The sequence below is a fragment of the Neopsephotus bourkii genome, unplaced genomic scaffold (assembly GCF_033783945.1).
Source record: "Neopsephotus bourkii isolate Nb327-2 ecotype Australia unplaced genomic scaffold, CSIRO-AGI_Nbou_v1 NB_1161, whole genome shotgun sequence".
Classification (NCBI taxonomy): Eukaryota; Metazoa; Chordata; class Aves; order Psittaciformes; family Psittacidae; genus Neopsephotus; species Neopsephotus bourkii.
Window position 1 is genome coordinate 212,838 of NW_026901647.1, and position 22,514 is coordinate 235,351.

At 38.1% G+C, this 22,514-nt stretch overlaps 1 protein-coding gene across 2 annotated transcripts in view; it reads left to right on the forward strand.

Annotated features, from left to right (window-relative positions):
* The first annotated feature begins 10,462 nt into the window (after positions 1 to 10,462).
* The window catches only part of LOC133217869 (cadherin-8), a 148,950-nt gene continuing 136,898 nt past the window's right edge, over positions 10,463 to 22,514 (forward strand). The window contains exon 1 of one of the 2 annotated variants that reach the window (XR_009726988.1): positions 10,463 to 10,822. The gene's annotated coding sequence lies outside the window, so the exon portion shown is untranslated. The remainder of the gene's footprint in view (positions 10,823 to 22,514) is intronic. The other variant, XM_061363671.1, reaches the window with a different exon arrangement.

The following is a 22,514-nucleotide window of genomic DNA, read 5'->3' on the forward strand; positions in this document are numbered from 1 at the left end:
GAAAAATTGACTGCTACTGCTAAACCCAGGACAGACACTGCTGGGAAACTTACCCTTTTTTTTTAATATATAATTTTTTCAAATAATGTCATACCTTATTTCCAGGTGATTGTTTATCAGGCAGGTGGTGAAGTGAAAGCTCAGTACTTGTTTGCTTTGTAGCATTATTTTACTTGTGACTGAAAAGAATACTGTAACAATGGGACTGGCAGCTATACATAATGGAACATGTGTTTATCCCTGTTTATACTTGCAGCATCACACATGTTAATTAGTAGACTGTATCTCCAGCGCACTCTTACCTGCCAAATGTAAATAAATGTCATCCGGTTTTAGATGAGTTGTGCAATGTGAACAAGCAAACCAGACTTAGTTCAATTTTTTTGATAACTCTGAAGAATACTCTTTCCCTAAGATTTTATACATATGATTCTTTAATATTCTGCACAGTATTTGCACTGCATAATGGTAGTACTCCTGCCAGGAACCCTATGCATCTGTCTACTAGCAAATAACATTTCGGTAATTACAGTATGGGTGATGACGGATAAATGAGTGGGAAATGATGAGGGATAGTGGGAAGACAATCATAGTAACAAAACACACAATCTATAGAAGACAAGTCAAAAGAATATTACAAATATAAACAAGAATTTGCAGGGATTAAATCATAAATAAGTATTACTGTGGTAAACAGAAGGAACAGCTTAACGGGAAAAATCAGAAGATCTATACAGATCGGGTCTCACACTTGTGTGCTTGTAAATAATTTCTACTAAAGCATCATTAAATTGTAGCCTCTGATAAATCTGAAATGCTGATGAGTTAGATTTGATTTGTTAGTGTTTACCACTTGATTTTAATCAGCGTTTCTGTGAGTGCGTATAATGCAGTTTTTCAATGGAAAGCTAAGACGTCCATGCTACCTGGGTTTGTGGTTTATATGTACAGCCAAGGCAGAAAGAACAACTGGAGTATACTGGAGAGATACAAGTGATACTTTTAAGTGCCATAATGATAGGGAGACATTAAAAGCTTTGGAGGTGTGCTGGAGAAACAGATTTTTTTTTTTTCCTGGCAGAACTATAACCTTGTTGTGGGTTGTGGCATTTGGTGTGATTCACAGTCTTGTTGCTGTAACTCTTACTTGGATTTCACTTTGTCGAATAATAGTCAAAGTCTAGAGAGAACAAGCTTAGATAGATCAATGTAAGGAAAAGAATTTGTGACACTGACACAGGGATGATGGTGTGAATTCCATTCCCTGGAAGGCTTATACCACCCAATTCTTTACAGGCAAACTGACCTGTTCTCTTGTTTGCAAGGTGTTGACTTCCCCAAGGATTTCATGATAGTTTCCAGCTGTTGATTTTGCATCTCTGTTCTGTCACTGATGGCAAGGGAGGACTAATCAGTGTAGGCTACAAGCTGATGTTTGAACACACTGTGCTCTGTACCCTTTTTGATAGGATTAGATGTTAAACAGAATGCTAGAAACACGGTGATATGCTTTATTTGTGCTAGCTTAACTTAGTTCAGTAGCACAGACAGAGCCTAGGTAGTCCTAGAAAGGGAAAGGGAAGAAAAATGTTTAGCAAAGATCCAGCCCCTCAACAGTCCACCCAGGCAGGGAGCTGAGGCTTGTGGAAATGCAGGCTGTTCTGCCCAGAAAGCTGACCTTGAGTTGAAGAGGTAACATATGGCTCCCTTCTCACTTCTGCAATTGTATGGCCATCAAAAAAAAATAAAGAAAGCTCTGATGTTTTTTTTGTTCATATCTTAAAAGCATTTTACTAAAGTAATAGATTAAAAAGAAATATGTTAAATAAAAACATTAATTAGAGGACATAATTTAAAATATTTAATATAATTAAGTCATATTAATGTAATGGTTTTTATTTTTCAGCTTAAAAATTCACAAGGTTAATTTCCCTTTCATCTTTATTATGTAATGTTTGCCACAATTATTTGTTATATATTCATATAAATATTTGATGAATATTAGATATTTTAATTTAAAGAAAAAATGGGTCATCTTTTACCACAGCATTACTCCAGTGTTAAGATGGAATTTGTGAAATTAGCACAGTAGTGAATCAGTCCCTCCTATTCCCTTAGTTATGCCATAATTGGTTTATTTGGCATGAGTAATTCATGGAGAGCTCTGCCTTTTACTATTGCCTCTTTACTTCAGGTGGCTTTCAGAGAAACTGAGCATCAACAAGTAACAGAACTATTAGCCACATCATTTTCATGCTGTTTCCTGTGGGGGTCATTACGTCCAGTATCTCAGCCTCAGATACTTACTTGATTTTACTACTATTTGAAAATAAATGCCACCTATCAAAGTTCTTGAATGCAGAATACGTATTTCAGGAGGTATTTACTGGATTCACTAAATTACTGGCATTAAAACTAGTTTTTTTCAGAAAGTTATTCTTCTTCTACATATTCTGGTTTTTTTTTTTTTTTTAATCTACGTATTAAAAAAGTACTTCAGCATTAAGTCCTGGGGATTTAAATGATTTATGTTCTCCTTCATTTGCAATGTTTGTTACAAATGCACCAGAAATACTTTTCAAGGGAAATGGATGTTTTATTTTACCTCAGCATTACCTCTTTTTTAATTATTATCATTTATTATTTTTATTCAAGATCAGTCTGCCAAATTACGATGTCAGCAGTTGCTGAAAAAAATCACTTTATGAGAAATATCTTGACTTACTTTCTTATTTAAATAAAGACACAAACCAGAAATCTCTGGAGAAAAGTACTTTGAAATAAGCGTAAACTCCCAATCTATCACTGCACTCAAAGTGTAAAAGCATATATGATTTGGACTAGCAGCCCAAATTTCAGTTTGTGTTGCTATTAGATCTGGGTTATGGGTTACGCAAAACTATCTTTTTAGGGGTTTCTTCAGGTGGTGTATGCTGAAACCTTAGTCTTTTTGCTACTTTTCCTTCTGCTTCTATTAGTAACCACAGCTCCCTTCAGCACCCTTTAGTTTATTTACCTGCTATCACTGTTACCTTCATTTGCTATTTCTATCCTAGTTAAGGAAGACACCTTCATGAAGACCTGGTATAAGCTTATGAGATTTCTTGTTCAGAACAGAAGTAACAGAATGTTGTCAATTTTTAAGTTATCCCTTTTATGGCAAGAAAATATCCTTGCCACTGAATGGCTTTTTCCTTTCATATTATACTAGAGCCCATAGCAGGTATATTTTGCTACTGCTGTAACAGTATTTCACCCACATCACTACAGTGCACTGTAATGATGACAGATACAAGTAAATTTACTCAAATCTGATGCGGATGAACACAGTTTATTTTCCCAAATCAGCGTCAAGACCATTCTAGCCCACGCTAACATGTACATTAGGCCTGTACTTCAATGTATGAGAGAGTTTTTTCTAGTATTTTTGGAGTAAATCTAGTTGTTGCCATCACATTGCCTGAGTTCAGTGTGGCTATTTAGATAGATTAAAATAGACCATTAAGTGTTAGAAAACTGTGTATTGGTGTACTGTGATGTTTGGCTTTCTATTCTGTAAGCTTTACATGAATGCCAAAACTGTGTTAGAAAACTATTTTCTCTATGGAACGTGTGAGGAATTAAGTTACGAAAAATAATGTTCAAAAGAGCCAATGCACTAAGCAGGGAAAAGTCTAAGATAGCAAATGGGAAACAACCATGTTGGCTTCTCTCACCATTTCGCTTGGAAACCACAACCCCACAACCACAGCCCTAGCTCAGATACAGCGATGATGACTCTTCCCACTTAGAGGAAGTTCTACTATTTTTACAACTCATAAAAGATTAAAGTCTCTCACCCTGTAGCATACCCCTCATATATGTAAGCATTTCATCTCTCCTGGGATCCACCCATCCCTCTTAGCTCTGGTAGAAGTCCATAATAATCTCTTTTTATTTAGAGTATGCTTAAGCTCGCTATCATTATGAAATTTTATGGTAAATCCTGTTTAAAAGTGAATACTTGGCTCTGAAGTCGGACAACAGTGAAATGAGGACAGGAAAAACTCCTCAGTGGCTTCCCCCAGAATTAACTCATTTAGTAGTGGTTAACTCAAGTGTTAACTCTGCTTTTTAAATTCAAGGAAGCATTTACTGATGTTTCTAATTTTTTGTTCTCAGAGCTGCACTTGGTAATTTTACCTCTCCAGACTATTACTCTCCAATATCCTCTCTCTTCGTGTCCTTGCCTTCTTCTTTATCTGTTGTCAAGCAGCCTTCTTCTGCCCTGCTGATGTGGTAGTTAAACAGCTATGACTGCTTGGCTGCACACATTGCCTCCTGCAGCCAAAAAGCAACATTGTACAGAACTTCCTATCACTGACAGCCATGACACAACTTGTCCAGCCAAGTAATGTCAGAATTCTGACCAAGGACATCAGCGAAACAGAAGGACAGATTAATCCTCCTGTTAAAGACAGCTGAGAACACACAGAATTTGTTACATCTATGCCTCAGTAAATTTTTTACTTTTGTTAATGTGGCATTACTTATTTTCTAAAATGGTGATAAAAAGCACTTTTATTATGGCCTTATTCAATCACTTGCTGACAAAGATGGCATACGGATGCCTGTATCAGAGTACTTCCATTTTTCAGAAACTGGTGTATATTTTTAGAGAGTGTTTATATTTGCCTCAAATAGCTAAAAATAATTTTCAATGCTAGAATTATCAGTGGTGTCCAGCACTTTGAAAAATATAAAAAAAAAAAAAAAACAACCAAAACAACCTACAACAAAACTTTAGAAGCGTAATAAGAGGTTTTGTTGTTAGATCTTGGTCTAGGGTCATGTTTTGCTGATGAATATGTTAATTTCCTCTTCCAGATAGAGAAAATTGTTGTTTTGATTCTGATAAAATTGCACACTGCATCTCGACAACATCTGCAGAATTTTCGGAAGAATTATTGGGGTTTATTCAACTAATACCTCTGAGAATAAAAACTTGACAACAAAGGGGTTGATTTGATTTTATATTGAGAAGATGATTTTTATCCACACAATTAATGCAGTGAATGTTGAATTTCTTTTTCCTCTCAGAAAAGCAATTATACACATTACTTTGGGATTTAGAAGTGTGGCTGTTAGGAAAAAGGAAAAAAAAATATTTTAACCTGCTTAATTACTGCACACTAGAGGGCACTTGAGGTAGAGCAAACAGTATTTGCACAGCTACTGAAACCGATCTAGTTACCTATATTCACAAGGCATACTGAAAACTTCAAGCAAAAGATTAACTTTCCAAATTGTATCCAGAACATTAATATACAAAATAAAGGTTGATTGCCTTGCATGATACAATGTTCTTTTGTCTATATCTTAGTGTTTGATGTGCAAAAGAAATACTTGTGGTTTTTTCTAATAGTCAACCTAACAGCAACTGATCAAAACTGCAAACAGTACCCAAGGAATAATAAAATCTGATAATGTGTCATTATTTTTATGCATTCAGTAATGTCATTGGTGCATACAGTACACAAATTAGCAGTTGGGGGGTTTATATTTTAAAATCTCTGGAGAGGAAAGTGGGCTTAAAACTAGTTATCCTTTATTTTACTAAATGGAGTAATTCTGAGACAGGGAAAGGATTTGCTAAGGGCCTAAAAGCCCAGTGCTGCTGTTCAGTTAAACCTTTGTTTCTGTTCGACGGTGCATGGGCTGGAAAGGGAATTTGCATGATTATAAGAATGTGTTCAAAGTAGAAGTAACGTAGTCAAAATCAATGCATTTATTTCTTCTCATGTACCCAGTCACAAGGGGAAGGACTTTGATTAGATGTCTCTAATAGAAGGCCAGACTGGAAAGCAAGTATTTTTAGATGACTGAGAATCTTTTTTGTCACTTATGGATGCTATTGCTTTATGGTCTGTTCGTTCTTCAGTGGGTTTTTTCACGCTTTCTGTTCCAGTGTTGGAGACTGAATTTTAACTGATTTTGAATATGTAGTAAAAAAACAACAAACCAAAAACAAACCACCAAAAAAAAAACAAACCCCAAAAAAACCACCAACCAACCCCAAAACCAACAAACCAACAACAAAAAAACCCAAACCCAAACCCCACATACACATACAAAAAAAAAAAAAAAATGCACCCACAAAAAAAACAAGAAAAAAACCCCCCAACCTACCCCATACCAAATACCTTTATCTTATGGCACATGCATATCACTTCCTCTGTTTTAATCTGTAGTATCAGTTGTAAGCACTATATAGTAGAACTTTTTCAAGTTACAGATGCCTTTACTGACTTCCCAAACACAGGGGATCATTACTTTTCATGATAACCAACTTGTGATAACTGTACACAAGCAGGTTTTAAAGGTTCCAAGATGGTGATAAGAGCCTATGTTCTAAAGCTAATTATGTCTCTCCACTGGCATAGTGAACTGATTGATAGAAGCACATTATTATTCAGAAATGTTCAGGACTTATCTTCAGTCTTTTGTTTCTTTCTTTATGGAATGTGAATTCTAGCCTTTCAAGTTAAATTGAATTCTGGAATAATTCCTTACACAACGTCAGAAAAAAAGTACAGACTAGGGAGAGCATTTGGATATGGCCTGAGAAAACAGCACTGAATTTTTTAAAGCTTTAGTAGAATTACAGTAGGTTACACTAATGTTCTGCAAACTTGCTTTAATAACTTTTGGATGAGTTATTTTATATTATTATTACTTTGAAGTGGCATGCTAGTGGTAGTCTCTGTAAGCAGAAGTAGTTTGCAGTAAAGTCATTTATCTCGATCAAGTAATTCAGATTGGACTCATTAACCTCAGATAATTTTGGATCAGGCTCTGTATTGTTTATTAAAAACTGATACTGAGACTTTCAGGGAAATACCTCATTACTAAGAGATCTGATTGAATAAAACTTGAATATGAGGAATTAGCACAGTGGTTTCCTTTCCAGGTTTGCATCCTTTCACTCTCCTCCCCACCCCTTTCAAATTCTCAACTTGTCCTTTGTTATTTAAATGAGATTATGATGAACATTTACATTAGCAGCAGCCCGTGTGAAGCAGTGTTGTGATTGAGTTGCCCCGAAAGAGCTCATTTCAAGTCACCTGTATTGAATATTTTTGAGCAGTAAGGTCTAAATTCTGTCTTCAGAAAACAGTTTACTGCACTGCTTTGCAATGTTGAGGAAGAAAGAAATTACATGATAATCAACAGCTGTTTTCACAAAAATATAAAAGGGTGAAAAGATGCTTGAATTCTATTATGCCACATTTGTAGATGATAGACAGGTATTTCCTGTATATATGAATGAGAAGTCACACTGGGGTTTTAATTCTTCTCACTCATAAAAGCAACGTAATATGGAAAGAAACACCTCGAGTTCTCTTCCAAACAGAGGTTAATTTTTCCACCTTTATCAGTCATTGTCAGTCAACACCCAAAAAAGCCAGAAAACAAAACCCTACAAAACAAAAGAATTCACTACAAAAGAATCCCCAACAAAACCAAATCAGAAACTAAAAGTCCCTAAACAAAAAGATGGAAGAAAAAAACCCCAAACAAACCCCAAGCAACCCCTCCCCCAAAACACACAGACAAAAAATAACCCTCACTCACCACAAACCAAGGCATTTTGTGAAGCCCTTTTTTTTTTCCCTGATACAAGGACTTAATTAATAAAAAATTAATTCTAGTTTGATCCAGAATGCATTCTGTCACTCACATTTTGCAGATGATTTTTTTTTCTCTTCTTTACAGTTACGTTACCAAAAACCTGTATCTCATTTCAATTGGAGTCAGAGCTGCTTTTTGCTTAAAAAAAAATTACCATTTAGGACAGTAGAGGAAGCATCTTCCTCATAATACGTATTAAGAGGAAACAATTTTTTGGCCAGCATATACTGATCAGGGCCATGCCTGTGTGTATACATATGTATCACAATGATAACACCAAATCATTAAATCTGGATAGGATGCAGGAAGCTGTAAATGTTCCTTTGCTATTCCAAGATTATTTTAAAATTAAATGTCCATACACTTCTTCCTGCCAAGACTTACACCATCATCTGAAAGGTTTTCCAGCAGTGGAATCCATGGATGATGTAATCCATTTTAACAAGACACCTGCCACTCTTTCCTACAATAACTTAAGGATAAAACAGCCTAGCATTTGCCCCAGTAATTTCCAACTGCAAGAAAGGTCACTCAGAACAAATGGTGAAAGTCAAAGGTTGTAATCAAAACAAAACCTAAACTTCTAAGCTGTACTAGAAGGTACAACTTCTATTGTTAGCTCTCTTCCTGCACACAACTGCACTGATCATTTTAAGCATAAACACAAGGAATCTAACCCATTCTTATTAGCAAGAAATTTTGTTCTTGGTTGTTTCTATAAAATATTTTAATAGAAATAAAAAGAAGACTTGAACTACGCTTTCTGGAACCTTACAGAAATGTTTGAAAACCGTCATTAATTACCAGGAGTAAAGTCAGGATGAACATCCTCACGTTTCCTTGTGGCAGCATCTATGTTCTCAGTGTGCTGTTCAGCTGGTGGAAGGATGGGGGAGAAAAATACCCTTTGCCTGAGAGGAACTCCAGGTGAAGGGAAGCCACATTTCTGATGTTATCTACTGCACTGCAAAGTGTTTTGTATTTCCCTCAAGGCTCTCTGCCTGCTTCAGGTAAGTATTGTGTATTTTATATCCATCCTTCTCCAAGGAATCATCCCATGCTCACAGCTTGGAAAGTAAATGTTTGGGCTGTCGGAAGCAAAAGAAATAGGTATTTCTTCATTGCCGTATGTTGAATTCTGGGTGTATTTTGCTACATTCTGATGAGTTTGAGACTTTTCAGAGTAACTATTTGTGCAAGAAATTGTATTTAGTTGAAGAGAAGCATGTAAAAGCTCAAAATGCAGGTGTCTCATTCACTGTCTTACGTGCATGCACATACACATAATAGCTGCAAAATAACCATCACAAAACTAAATTAGATAGTATTGTTACTACATGGAAGAATATTAGGCTCCACTTTCTGTAATCCTAGACAGATCTTCAGCAATCTAGTCATATTTTTTGCTTAAGGTTAAAAGATTTTCAGGTTATATAAATGAGTTTCAGATGGCCAGTCATTTAAAAATAAAGTTAAGAAACAAACCAGATTTAATAATACAGAACCACACTGACTGCTCATCTTAAGCATAGTGTAATATTGGTCAAGGGAAATTGGAGAACGAGGACGGGTCTGAGTGCACTTAACCTTCCAGCTGTACAAGTTCAGTGCTGAATCAGCCCTCCATTTTAAGAGTCAGTCTGTACCTGACCATATCTATACCTTGTGCTCCTGGCACAATACGAACCTCTTACCTGTTGGTAAACATTAAACTTGGGGAAAAAAATATAGGTGGCAGTAACATTTAGAGCTAAATGTATGTAACCATTAAATACATTTAATATGCTAACAGATAATACGTGCAGCACAAAGAGAACTTACAAACCCAGCTGCTAAGGAAGACGGGCTAAGGGGTGGTTTGACCTCTAGCATGGTGCTGGGTGCGGGCACTGCTGTCAGCCCTGTCTGTGCCATGACTGCGGAAGGGATGAGCACTCCTCGGCTCTTTAAAGTCAAAGGCAGTGGAGGATACTCAACGTTCCGGGTCCCTCAGCCCCTTCCCAGTACTTTCCAAGCTGGGGTTGTGCAGGATGCCCGTCACAAAAAAAAAAAGATCTGGAAACGGGGCGCTGGTCAACAACTTACTGTACCGCGGGTGCCCTTCAGCCATCTCTTGCTGCGTGGAGGTCTTGGCTCTGCTCTGCGTTTAGGCTGGCTCACGCTCCTGGTTAAAATTTCATTGCCACCCGTGGCTTTAAACCAGTACGGGCGAAAATTTAGATGCCTGCGGTTCTGTGGGCTTGGTTTGGAAAAGGGTTTCTAAGGGATGTCCGCGAAGCGCCCGCCTGCCGCTCCCGCAGCGCCTGTCGCGAACAGGAGCAGCCGCCTCCTGGCCCTCCGCAGCCCTCCCCGGGGTCCTGCCTCCTCCCGGAGCCGCGTCCCCTGATCCTAACCCGCGGTGCCCGTCTCCCTGCGGCCTCGGCCTCCCCTTCGTGGCGGGCATCGCCTCAGAGGGCGGGGGAGTGGTGGTGGTGGGGGGGCTCCTCCTTTCTCCCTCCCTCAGCCCCCCAGCTGCTCTGGACACTTCCCGGCCCCGGCGGCGCCTCCCCGGTGGCCCCCGCGCACACAGCCTATCTCCTCCTCGCTCCCTTCCCTCCTGTCCTGAGGGGACGCCCCGGCGCGGAGCGGCGCCGCGGCCTGCGGAAAAGTTGTGTGCTCGGCGGGGGGAAGGCGGGGTGTCGGGGCGAGGAGGAGAGGGAGGGGGGAAGAACCGCCACCCAAAACTGCTTGCATGAATTTGCGAGCGCTAGACCTGCCTCCGAGATCAGCCCAATAAGAGCTGTCAGGGGAGGCTCCCCGCTCACTTTTCCACATCGCTTCACAGTTACATTTGGCAGGCAGGCGCGCCGGAGCGCTCAGACCCCGGAATTAGTGGATCTATTTGGAATATCCCCGCTCTCCTGGAGTCGTGCTGCTGCCGCTGGCGTGTGCAAGGGGAGAAATTAACAACTGCACCTCAGCGTGCAGGCACAGAAAGGGGAGAAGCTCCGTGAGCAGCATCTCCTCCAGCATCAGCAGCTTCGGAGAGCTTGCAAAGAAAACCTGGAGAATCCTGCGTGTTCACAGGGACTGGCTAATGTGTTTTTACCTCGCCCTTCCAATCCGTGCGTGAAGTGGCTGTCAGCGAGCGGTTCCCTCGGTCCTTAAGAGAGTGAGTATTCGTTTTATGGATATTATTCATGTCTCGCTGGCAGAGGGCTGTCTCTCTGTAGATCTCTTTTTGACTTAGTGTCTGTGTTCTCGCACGGTGCACCGTGCGAGTGCCTTCCTCGTTAATAGGTATGACATTAAGCTGAACTGTAGTGGCTTATTAAGTCAGACGTTTGAAATTCCTGATAATGGAAATGTCATGGGATGCTAGTTAGGTTTTCTTACTTATTTATTCCCCTGGGAAGGAGGAGTGGTGGCGGTGTGGCTGTTTCTCCTGTTTTGTTTTTTTTTTTTTTTTTTGGAGTGTCATGTTTGTATTTTTTTTCCTTCTCTCCCTAACCTCTTCTTAAAGGATCAAAGGGACTTTGGACCACAGAGGATTGCTTCCAAGGCTGGAGAGCCCATTTCTCTCCTTGTTTTCTTATTTAGTACAATAAGTCTCAGGGCTATTTCAGTGTGTTGAATAGATGCAGGGCTGCATTCATGCATTGAAATAGATTGCAGTTTTCGTGCTGAGAATAAAAATCACGCACCAGCCAGATATGTAAATGAAGGAGGAGGAGGCTGGAAGGACCATGAGGGGGGAAAATGCCCCTCATTTATCACCACTTTGCCTCCCCCTAAAGCCTTACACCCCAGAGGTAAATAAATACGAATGGTGTGATAGCTTTCTTTCCTACTTTCATAGAGGCAAGCTTCCCAGAAACACTGCTTTTCCTCTTAAAAGCTGAGATGGGAATGAATCTTTAGCCGTAACTAGACAGGAGTCATCTCTGTCTCACAAGTTTTTTACCTTCCCTTTCTTTGGTTGACTAAACAGATAATGCACCCAGCTGAAACTTCAGAGAGGGAGAAAGCCCCTTAGCTCCAGTCACTCATTAGGCACATCGCTGCCAAGGCTCCCAGGGAAGACATGCAGGAATCTGTCGACCCCTAAAGCTGGCTGTTCCACTAAACACTTCATCTTCTGTTTGAGGAAGGCAGAGGAGTAATGTATCCTTACATTCTGCTTGTCTACGGTGTCTGCTGGGTAGCAGCATCCCAATCGGGAGCCCTGAGCTGTCGTCAGACAGCATCCCTGCTAGACAGTATCAGACCTGTGCATGGTGCTTGGCTGTGGACCCTGGGAGGCAGTGCAAAGCTTCAGCACAGAAAGCCTGTGGCAGTTTCTATGTGGATATTATAGAAGAGATTAATTCAAATCCTGATTTAGACCCTGCCTACCACCATGAAGGTGACACTACTTAACATAGGCAGAAATTCCTTTGAGGTTCATTGCTGTTCAGTCATGTCTTGAATCTGTCTCATTTCCAACAGTTTGCATTTAGTACCAGACTAAATAGAGTGGAATCAATCCAACCTGGCACATAACGGCGTTACACAAACCTGCGCATGTTGCCAACAGGTATCAAACTCTATACCGTTGCTTCTCCCTCCCTCTTCCTCTCTTTCAGACAGGCACAAACACACTCTGTTTCATGCAAATGAATCTATCTTTCCTTCCTCTGAAAGTAAGAATAAATGCTCCTACAACTTTCGTACACGCGGGCAGTTCTAAACAGCCAACTTGATCACATAAACAGCTCACCACTTGTCTCTGTGTATCACAGGCAGGTGTTTTTTTGAGGGTGCTGGTTGTAAGAAATCAGATAACATTAGCTGTTTATTGTTTCAAATATATCACATTAGTGCTAAATAGAAGGGAAGCTAACAGCTGCTCACTTCAGTTTCAATTAAAGAATGGAGCTGATAACTACCAAAGCTGGAGATAAAGAATCCTCTTAACTTCACTCATCATCTTCTGGAAATTCTTCCAAGAGTTTCTGTGCAATAAGGATGAAGAGAGATACGCAGTACTTTTGTGTGAATGATATTCCTCCTCTGTGTTCAATACCAGACTGGTACGAACAAGGAGAGATTTCACAGTAGGCTTCTAAGTAAACACTAGTAAATAATAAATACATTCGGAAGACTGAAGAATTACCCTAGTGTACATGTTACCTGTCGTAAAATGATATAGCATCTAGAGGAATTATTTTGCATACCTGTGAAATTATCAAATTTCACACCTATAAAATGTGATAACATCAAAACTCAAAAGCTCTCTGTAGTGTCACCTCCCAGCCTAATTGTATCAATGTTTGCGACAGAAAACCCTGGGAAGGAAAGCGATGATTCTGTGATCTTCTGGTCTCAGTTTTTCATCCATTCAGGCTTATTGTTCTACCTTGCTGCATTCGGAATGAGGAGGGTTTTTTGCTAGCTTCCTCCTAGGCTTGTTATTTATTAACTCTTCCTACTTTTTGGAAAACTTACATCCTGACTATAAAGAGCTTTGATTTCTGCACCTGCTTCTAAGTTGAGAACCTGAAACCTTGAATGTCCTCAGAGACTGAAATATTTCATGTAAGTTATGCAGGTGAGCAATTTGTTAAGTTATCAGGCTGCTAGCCAAGAAACTAACTCTGGACATTTTCTTCAATATTAAAAAATCAATAAGAAGTACGTGTGCCTGCTTAACAAATGCAGCTGGTTTTAATAAATATTGCTGTATTGGACATCTACTCCTTTTACACCTTTTATTAAAAAAAGTTTTCATCTTTGAGATGAGACAGAATCTCCCTTAGACGATGTTGCTTAGTGCTTTTTCCGTATGCTTCACTCATTCTCCTCAGGTCCTGCTATGAAACTGTGTTGTAAAGTTGAAAGTGGTCTCACAATCAGATTTAAATTCACTTTGTTTGTCATTTATAATCCTCAGAATTTTTCCAATAATGTTACACCTTTACCAAATAATTTGTCCCTGGACACTAACTTTCATCACCATTAATGTATGCTACATCATCTTCTCTAGAAAAATGCACCTGTATTTCTTTCTTCAGAATATATAGCTGCTACAAGTAAGAATGCACCATCAGTCATGGATATAAATTTAGGTCTGTTACCCTGGAATTAGTTCCAGATTTTTCTTTTAATTTCTTCTCTCAGTTGCAGATTTCATCTTTTAAAATCTCCATTTTGGAAGTCTTAAGTGCCCTACAGACTTTAACTGGAACTTTTTCAACCATTTATTGGACATAGGTGCCTGGAACCCACCCACTTGACCCTTGGTACATACAGATTATTTAATTTTCAAAACTTGAGAGACTTTAAAGGGGAGAAAATACTGACCTCAGAGTTTATGAACAAGAAGGAAACATGAACACATACTTTCAGGTCCTGTTGCTGTGTATCTCTAAGAGATGATTATGCATACTCTGTAAAAGAAAGCAACTGCTCATGCTACATAGTATAAAGAAGTATTTTTATAGCACATCCAACAACCATAAGGTACCGTATCCCTTTAGCAGTATTCCTTTTTCATTATGTTTTCCATTTCAATATTATTAGAGCCTAACCTTTTTGATAGACTATCAGTACTGACAATTGTGTGCTTGAAGTATACGCTATAGTGGTATCTTGACAGTCTTTCAACTATGAGCTTAAAATAATACAAATTAAATTCCTTCAGTGGGAGGGAAATGCTAGGCATTTTGAGCACATTTTAAGCATCACCATAAAATCGCATCAATACAAATAAATTAGATGATGGAAACAGCATTTGTCTTAGTGTTGTTGCCATAGAAAAGATGGCTCACTTCATAGCTTTCTGAACTTAACTATTTGAGTAGTAGGTAGACATAGAACAAAATAAAGTCCAGTTTGAAATTTCAATTGTGTGTGTGTGTATATGTGTATATATATATATGTATTTATTTTCTTTTTCCCCCACATCAGAAAGACTTCTTTGTTCTACAGTCTGTTCAACACGTTTCTTATTTTTTCAACCAAGTAAATAACATCAACACAGTGGTATTTCAACTCTCTTAATAAACTTTTGTTCCCAAAAAGCACTGGTTACTGGTGGTATCTTGAAACGGTAAGTGCAAGATGAAAAGAACGAACAGTTCAGTTACTAACAGATAGAGTTGAAAGCATCTGACTCCAGGCTTACTTCTACCTGTCTGAGTCATAAAAGTAGCCTTTGTCTGTGAGTTGCAATGATAATGCTGATAGAATTGATTTTCCATGGTGTTGATCATGATCTGTCTAGTGAAAATCATTTGAAATTGAGAATGATCAGCACCTCGTCTTGGATTTGAAATTAGTAATGTCAACCAGTCCTAGATCTGAATAATTGAAACCCTCCATGGAAAGTGTCTTCTGTACCCTACAGTCCCAAAGTCATGGGAAAGCTCAGAAAGGTGTTTTTCAGGCTTTTGCAACTGCATATGGGAATTCAAAACACGTTGAAAGCAGTCAGTCTTGGCAGTCATTAGTTCACAGTTTCAACTTTATAATTCGGTGTTCATATGTTCAAAGTAGCTTACTTCTGGGAAGTGATGCTCAGTCTAATTTGAGGAGCTCAGGTAACCATTTAAACCCATTTCCTTTGTAGTCACTGATCATCATAATCATATGCATGTATGTATTTTATATTTTTATGGGGGCTTAATACATATAAAAATCACTTCTCAAGGCCCCTGAATGCTAATGCAAATGGACTATATGCATTCAGAGGTAGTACAGTTAATTAGTTGAGATTTGCAATTGAGCAACAATTTAGATGTGAACCTCTCATGGATTAAACGTAACAGCTATGATTGCTTTTTAAGTAAGAGATCATCAGAACTTAATGTTCCTGATGTTTAGATTGAATTTTATATTCTATTCTTTGACTTTATTGTTTGTGCATTTCAAAAAGCTAAGCTAAAACAAATTATTGAAAACACCCACCGAAACAACAACTTCAACCTGACAACTGCAAAAGAAATAAGTTGTTGGAGGACCCTCATTCTTTCCAAACAACTAATTTAAGTTAATGGGAAAACTTCCATCCCATTCAGTAATGCAAAATTAGAGACCTTCGCTATTAATTTCATGTATTTCAGCAAAAACTATTTGAGAAGGTTTACTGCATCAGTACTTTATGTAGTTAGAAAAGTCTACTTATGTTCATATTTTTGCTTTTTAAAGATTTTCTCTGTACACACACATTTATGCATATACCTGGAAAATTTACATATTGTATGCATATTGTATGCTTATATATGTGTATTTTGCTAAATCATTATAACCAGTCATAATTTTATATTCTTAGTTTAAAAAGAATACATGTCACTTCAGAGTTTTTCCTTAATTATTAGGTTTTGTTTGATTATGTAGAGAATAACCGATATTCTCTAAAGAAAAACAATTAAAATGAAAGCTCTGTTGTGTATATATGTATATATATTAAAACAAGACTGAAAAAGCAGCCCAGAAAACAAGATATTTGTGCTCTCCATTAATATTTAAACATTTTTCATCTAGTACAGAGTAAGCACATCCCAGCTGCTGAAACTCTCATGATAAATGATGCCCTAGGCAGAGCATGGTTAACACCTAATTCTCAGTCACAGGCCAATCTGTTTGCCTTTTTATGAGCTCTCTTCCTGTTGTGCACAACTTGCCTTCATTTTCCCCCACCACTTCCCCTTTCTGCTCTCCTTAAGAGTGATATAAGTCTTCAAATTATGTTATACACCCTCATAAAAATGAGCATTGGTTTTGGAGATGACATTGGCATAAGCTGAAGCTGTTAAATCTATATGTAATGCCGATCTGTATTAGTCAACAGAAAATCGCTTTAAGCAGTGGACTCTAGAGAATAAAAATTACTCAGTTAATTTCTTACTATAGAATGAAGACAGTGCAAATGCAACTAGTTTTGTCATGTTTAAATTTCTGGACCACCTTGGTGGTTCAAAGAGAATTTGACTTTGTTCCTTTTCTCTTTTGAGCCTGCATCATGAGTTTCACAGCACAACGGTGTGAGGTGAAGTAATGTTTTGACACACATCAGTGGAGTATCTGACTCCCACAAACCCCAAGCCAAATCTTTTTTTCTTTCCTAAATATAAGAGGTTGAGAAGTTTGTAAATACCTTTTGGTTTATGATAGGTTTTAATAGCTATATTGTTGTTTTAATGCCTATTCTTTTGGTATCAGCTGTTGTGAAAAAGAAAAAAACCACAACAAAACCCCAAACAAACAAACAAAAGCAATCCACAAAAAACAACCCAAATCCAGCCCTAAAATGTTGTAGATACTGATTTCACTGGAGAGGAAATGCAACCAAAGAAGTCCTATTCCCAGCTGTGAACTGTGGAGCACATACTGCCTCTTTGTCCTGTATCTGTACATGTGTAGCAAACAGTTGGATTCATGACTGGAATTCCTGAGCATTACTACATAATCCAAGTAATAATAAAGTAGAAAAAATAGTTTGGAAGTGCTAACACCACACATGGTAGGCGTTTTTAAATGTATTCTGCTTCTGTAAAGTGGTGAACACTTCTGGAAAGTCTGTCAGCTTTTTATATGAGCATCAGAGCAGAGCCTTGGCAGCTTTAAAGTTGGCCCATGTCAATTTTACTATAGAAGAGTAATAAAAATATCTGCCATCAGAAAGTCTGTTGATTCCAATAGAAGTTAAACAATAAGTTGACATTGTGTAGCCAGGATACTCTTCAGTTTTTTAGGAAAAAGGATTTGCTGAAATAAAATATTTGCCAAAAAGTATAAAAAAGATTTAGGCAATCACTAGCATAAAAGAGACTTTGTAGAAAAAGTATCATTACAGAATAATGGACAATTTGTTACAATCTGTTACTTTGGTTAAAGAAGATGTATTTCAATGTGATGTACCTGTCATTTTATCCCAAAGCTTTGAACAAGTTGTGTAATGAGTTATATCCTGCAGCAGCCTCTTCTCTACCTAAAGAGCACCAGTCATGGTATTTCCTAGTTAAAGCAGAGTAAGGAAACTAAGAAAGAGGAATTTATCTCAGAAAAGCCTTTCTATCCATTCCTTTGCTCTGCCTCTGAAACATACCTTGAAAAATGGAGTAACCTGCTTTTGCTAATAATTATCTTATAATAGATAAACAAATCCCCCAATAAATTTAAAGATCTAAATACTGAAGAAACTGTTGCATTTATGTACCTGTATGTGTATTTCTGCATGTGTGTGTTTCCTTAATGTAAGAGTAAGAATTCAATCAGGTGTAACCCTCATGCAAAGACTGCTTAAAACAGTCCATTATCATTTGATAATGGCTTAAGAACTCAACCTAAAGAAGAGTTGTCTTTAACTATAATGAGCAGCAATGCATGACTAAGCTTAAAAAAGTAAAGTAGCATCTTTGCACACTGAATTGCTCTGTGTGTGTTTGTATAGGATAGGACATTTAAGATCAAAAGAAACAGAGAGATGCTGTCTGTTTGATACCATTGTTGCTGGAAGAAGTAATTCTTTAGGTAACTGCCTTTGATCCTCCAAGCAGCCATGAGCAAGTTGCCACACATAATATATCAAAATAAACTTGGACAATTGATTTTCAATTGATTTTCAATTGATTTTCACTAAATATTGGCAGGATCCTCTCCTACACATCTCAGGCAGCAATTCCTCAGGTGTACCTCATGCTGCTGCTGCAGCAGAGTTAGCATAACATTTCCCATCTCATTTTCCTTCCTTTGAAATTGCAGGTGCTTGGGCAAAGGAAAGGATGTGTGGGTTATGGTCTCCTATGTTACAGTTAACTCCAGGTGACATAACAGTCCGTTATAGTAACTGTTGGTGAAGTTTAGAGCAGCTATAATGCGTAATTATGATTTGGGGCAATGCCTAGACCATGTGTGGCCCAGAATCTGGTTGCTGGCTCACTGTTTTTTTCAGCCCTTCTCCACTATGCAGTGGTGTGTGCTCCTTGATCACCAGTCAGGATCACCAGGAGTTCTGACACAGACTGTTCTCAGAACAGCACATCTGACTGCTGCCGGTCTGCAGCTGAGACAGTGGGAGAGGTTTCCCTCCTGAAAACCTAACGGCATCAATGAGCAGAGCTGCGTCAGATCGCCGTGGTTATATACTAGGGGTCTATAAGTTTTATTTAAGTGGTTTCGCTGTCCTTAATTGCTTGTTGGCTCCTCTTTTCCGGAAGTATTCTCCACTAAGTTTTGTTGATTCAACTCTTCGATTGCTTTCTAAAGCACACAGTCAAACTTCATATGCTCTTTGCAGGCACAGCTGTGTTCCAAATTTTCTGTTGTTGTCCTGTATAGTTCATGGGCTCTTTAGTTGTACAATGATCTGGGTTATAAACTGGAAAGAAAAGACTTGAAATGGGGTTTTGTTGCAATTTTGGCTTGGAGTGTTGCCTTGCAAATAGCACGACTGCAGGGGCAGTAAAATGCAGTGAAGAAAGGAATGGAAATGGAGAAGAATTGTTGGAAATGAAGCTGGCATGTTGTGGGGGCGGCAGGGGGGGCAAGAACCTCTTACATTAGAATTGCTGTTGGTGGAAAATAACATGAGCAATGGCGTAACCCAGCTCTGTCAAAATGATTTGGTTTTAAAACACCTTACTATTAAAAGCGTTTAAGTTAACAAGATCATTTTGACAGAACTGGGTTAGGGAGTGTCTACACATAGTTATGCTGGCAGTTAAAAGAAGCAGTAAAGTCTAGCCAGGGCAAGCAAGTGGTGCTTTGCAGTGGGCATTGTAAGGATGATCTTAGCTACTGCCATAGCAGCATGTCTGGCCCTCTTCAGCTTGCAGTAAGGTGGAGAATTGCTTTTTAATTTTAATTTTTGGGGAGTCTGTAATCTTTCCACAAATGAATAATCCAGTGAAGAATAATAGTTATTTATGGCAAGAAGTACTCATTCCTTTGCAACAGAAACATGACAATGCTGCCCTATCCAAGGTGATTCAAAATGAAGTTCATGTGCATTATGAAGATGTACTGGAAACAGGATGAGTATGTAGCAAAGTTACGAGGGCAAGGATGATGTGTTTTATTTTGTTGGTTATGTTGTCTTGATAGTTCTGTTCTGATGGACTTTGGTTTTGTTCTGCTTTAATGGCAAATTAAAATCCTTGCCATAGTTCTCTCATGAGTAAGAATTATTCCTGCAAGTGAGACTGGAGTGCTAAGGCTGTATATTTTCACTGTTGAAAGCTTAAGGCTCTATTCTGCTGCCAAAAGAGGATCAATGAAGGAAAGATAATTGTGCTTCCCACAGTGGGAAGGCTTTGTATCATGTTGCTACTATTGATGGAAAAGGACCCTATCTGAATCCTTGAGAATTGGGACTAGGAAGCATAAGTGGGAGTATAGGCAATACCTGTGGTAGTAAAAGAGGTTATGGAACAGGAAGAACAGAAAGCCAAAAATACCTACAACCAAACCCAGAAAAAAACAAGCAAACAAAAAAAAACCAAACCAAAACAACAAGAACAACAAAACAACCAACCAAACAAAAAAAAACCCACAAAAAAAAACAAAAAAAAACCCACCCCCCAAAAAAAGCAAATACCACCCCCCCCAAAGGATAGAAATGACCAGAGGTTAAGAAATAAAAACCCCCAAAACACCCCAAAACCAAAACCAACAAACAAAACAAAACCCAAGGAATTTTTTTGCATGTTAAGAAAGGAAATTCTAAAAGATACCAAATGCCTATACCTGTGCACAGGCTGTCAAAATGGATCCCAAATTTGCAGAGCTATTGACAGGGGAAATACAATACTTGGTCGTGAGCTGTGGGAAACCTGTGATAGTATAAGGAGAAACTCATTGTTGCTTAATGAATTTCAGATAATGGAGAAGGAAAGTTTTGTCAATGACATCTGATTAACCTTCCTATTTTATTCTCCTAACCTGTGTTAAAACTATTACCCACAGCTCTATTTTTCAGAAATAAGGATCCCTATTTCTGGCAGAAATTAAATTAAATTCATTCATCTGGGCACAAAAGCCAGCCTGGGTCAGGTGGAATTTCGGGGCTGCAAAGGAAGCATGCAGAATGCACAGGCTATCTGCCTGCTGTCACACAGGTCTAGTTGGAACTCTCTAGGTGATGAGCTAATGAACACCTCTCATCAATTATTTGAGGGTGCTTGTATTGCAATGCAGATTTGCCTATCTTGAATTAGTGTCTAAGGTAGAAATTATGCATAAGGTATCTAAAACACTTTTACTAGAACCCCATTGCTTTTACGTGTTGTTTACCTCCTCAGAGCGGGGCACTCTGCTATCAGTCTTCTGAATGTGTGCTGAAGGGGTCATTTAATGGACAAAATAAATCCTAAGAGTTCTATGAACAGCCCATGCTTTAGGCAAAGGTCACCAACTTTTGACTGGCATCTTTAATGTAACTTTTACAATTAAACTAATACTTTAAGGGTTCTTTTACCATAATAACAGTTGTTTAGGAAGTGATAAAATCCACCCTTGTGAAATAATGAGGACAAAGGGCTTAGGTGTTGTATAGCATGAATGTTATGCAGAATGAAGTAAAGAAAAACTTTGTGCTAATTCTTAAGACAAACCTCCATGTCACTTGTGTGAAGAAACACTAGAGCGGCTTTAAAATCTTTTAAACTAAGATCATGGTGCAAATTAACGCACTAGCATTGTAATGAAGTAGTTTGTTTGACCAGATACTGTGGTTTAAAATCTAAAAATAAATTGTTTTGTAAAAAGCCTTTTATGATCTTATTTTGCTTCTTTTTCACTGAGACGTTTACATATCAAACTGGCTTTATTAACATTATTAATCTTTTTAACAAGTCTTCGGTATTACAGTGTTGATATTTTAAAGCTACAAGATGATTCTAGAATAATTATAGTGAAATTTGTTACATGGGAGATGCTAGCCATCATAAAGCTTTGTACTACTTATACTCAAAATGAGAACTGTCATAGTTAAGTATATCTATATCTACTATACCTATCTGCTAACATACCTGCCTCTAACTTTATGCAGACAATTAACTCATACAAGTAACCTAGATTTTACTTCCAAAAGAGGTTGCAGTGTGTGTTACATTAATTCTTGGTGTTGGGATGCTAGTTATGAACTAGTGTTAGGTTATAAACTTCTACTTCATTGTAATCACTTTCTATGTTGTACTCATATAAAACTTTCATGCTCTATGCCCTAGAGTACGAGTAGTGATCTAAGATGCCTGTTTCTGTTAAAAGAATAATATTTTTCTAAAACTATATCAGCACATACACCAAGTGGAAAACAAACCATTTCTGTATGGTTGTGCATTGAGAACCAGATGTATGAATATGAGAGAGTTATTTAAATCTCTGCTACCTGACTTAGTGTTGCATTTTCTTTCATCTATTTGTTAAGTTAAAGAAATTCTTTGTAGTTTAACTATCACTTTCCCTTTCCAGGGATGAATGAAGAACTAAAGCTGTTTTGTAAGCAGTTTTGGTGCATTAGATTTATATCTATTGTTGCATATATCATACACTATCCAGGGAAGCCACTTAGAAGAACAAGGAAGTTTTCTTAAAGAAAACAGCCCAGAGCCATTTGAACACATGGAAATTTAAAGCAAAACATGATGCTTTTATAAACACCAACAGAATCTTTATCAGGGTGAAAACACACTCTCTAAGGGCCATGTGCTTGTCAACTTCGGTTGCTTAGTAAAAGGAATTTCTGTCATCGCTGGTGTAATTTTGCTGTCATTCCATACTCACCATTTTGTAGATCCTAACATAATTTAAGAAGGGAAGGTGTTTCTGTGGCTCACCTGCTAGTGTTCTGTTATTGCCAGATCTCCCTTTGCTTACGGCTTTTT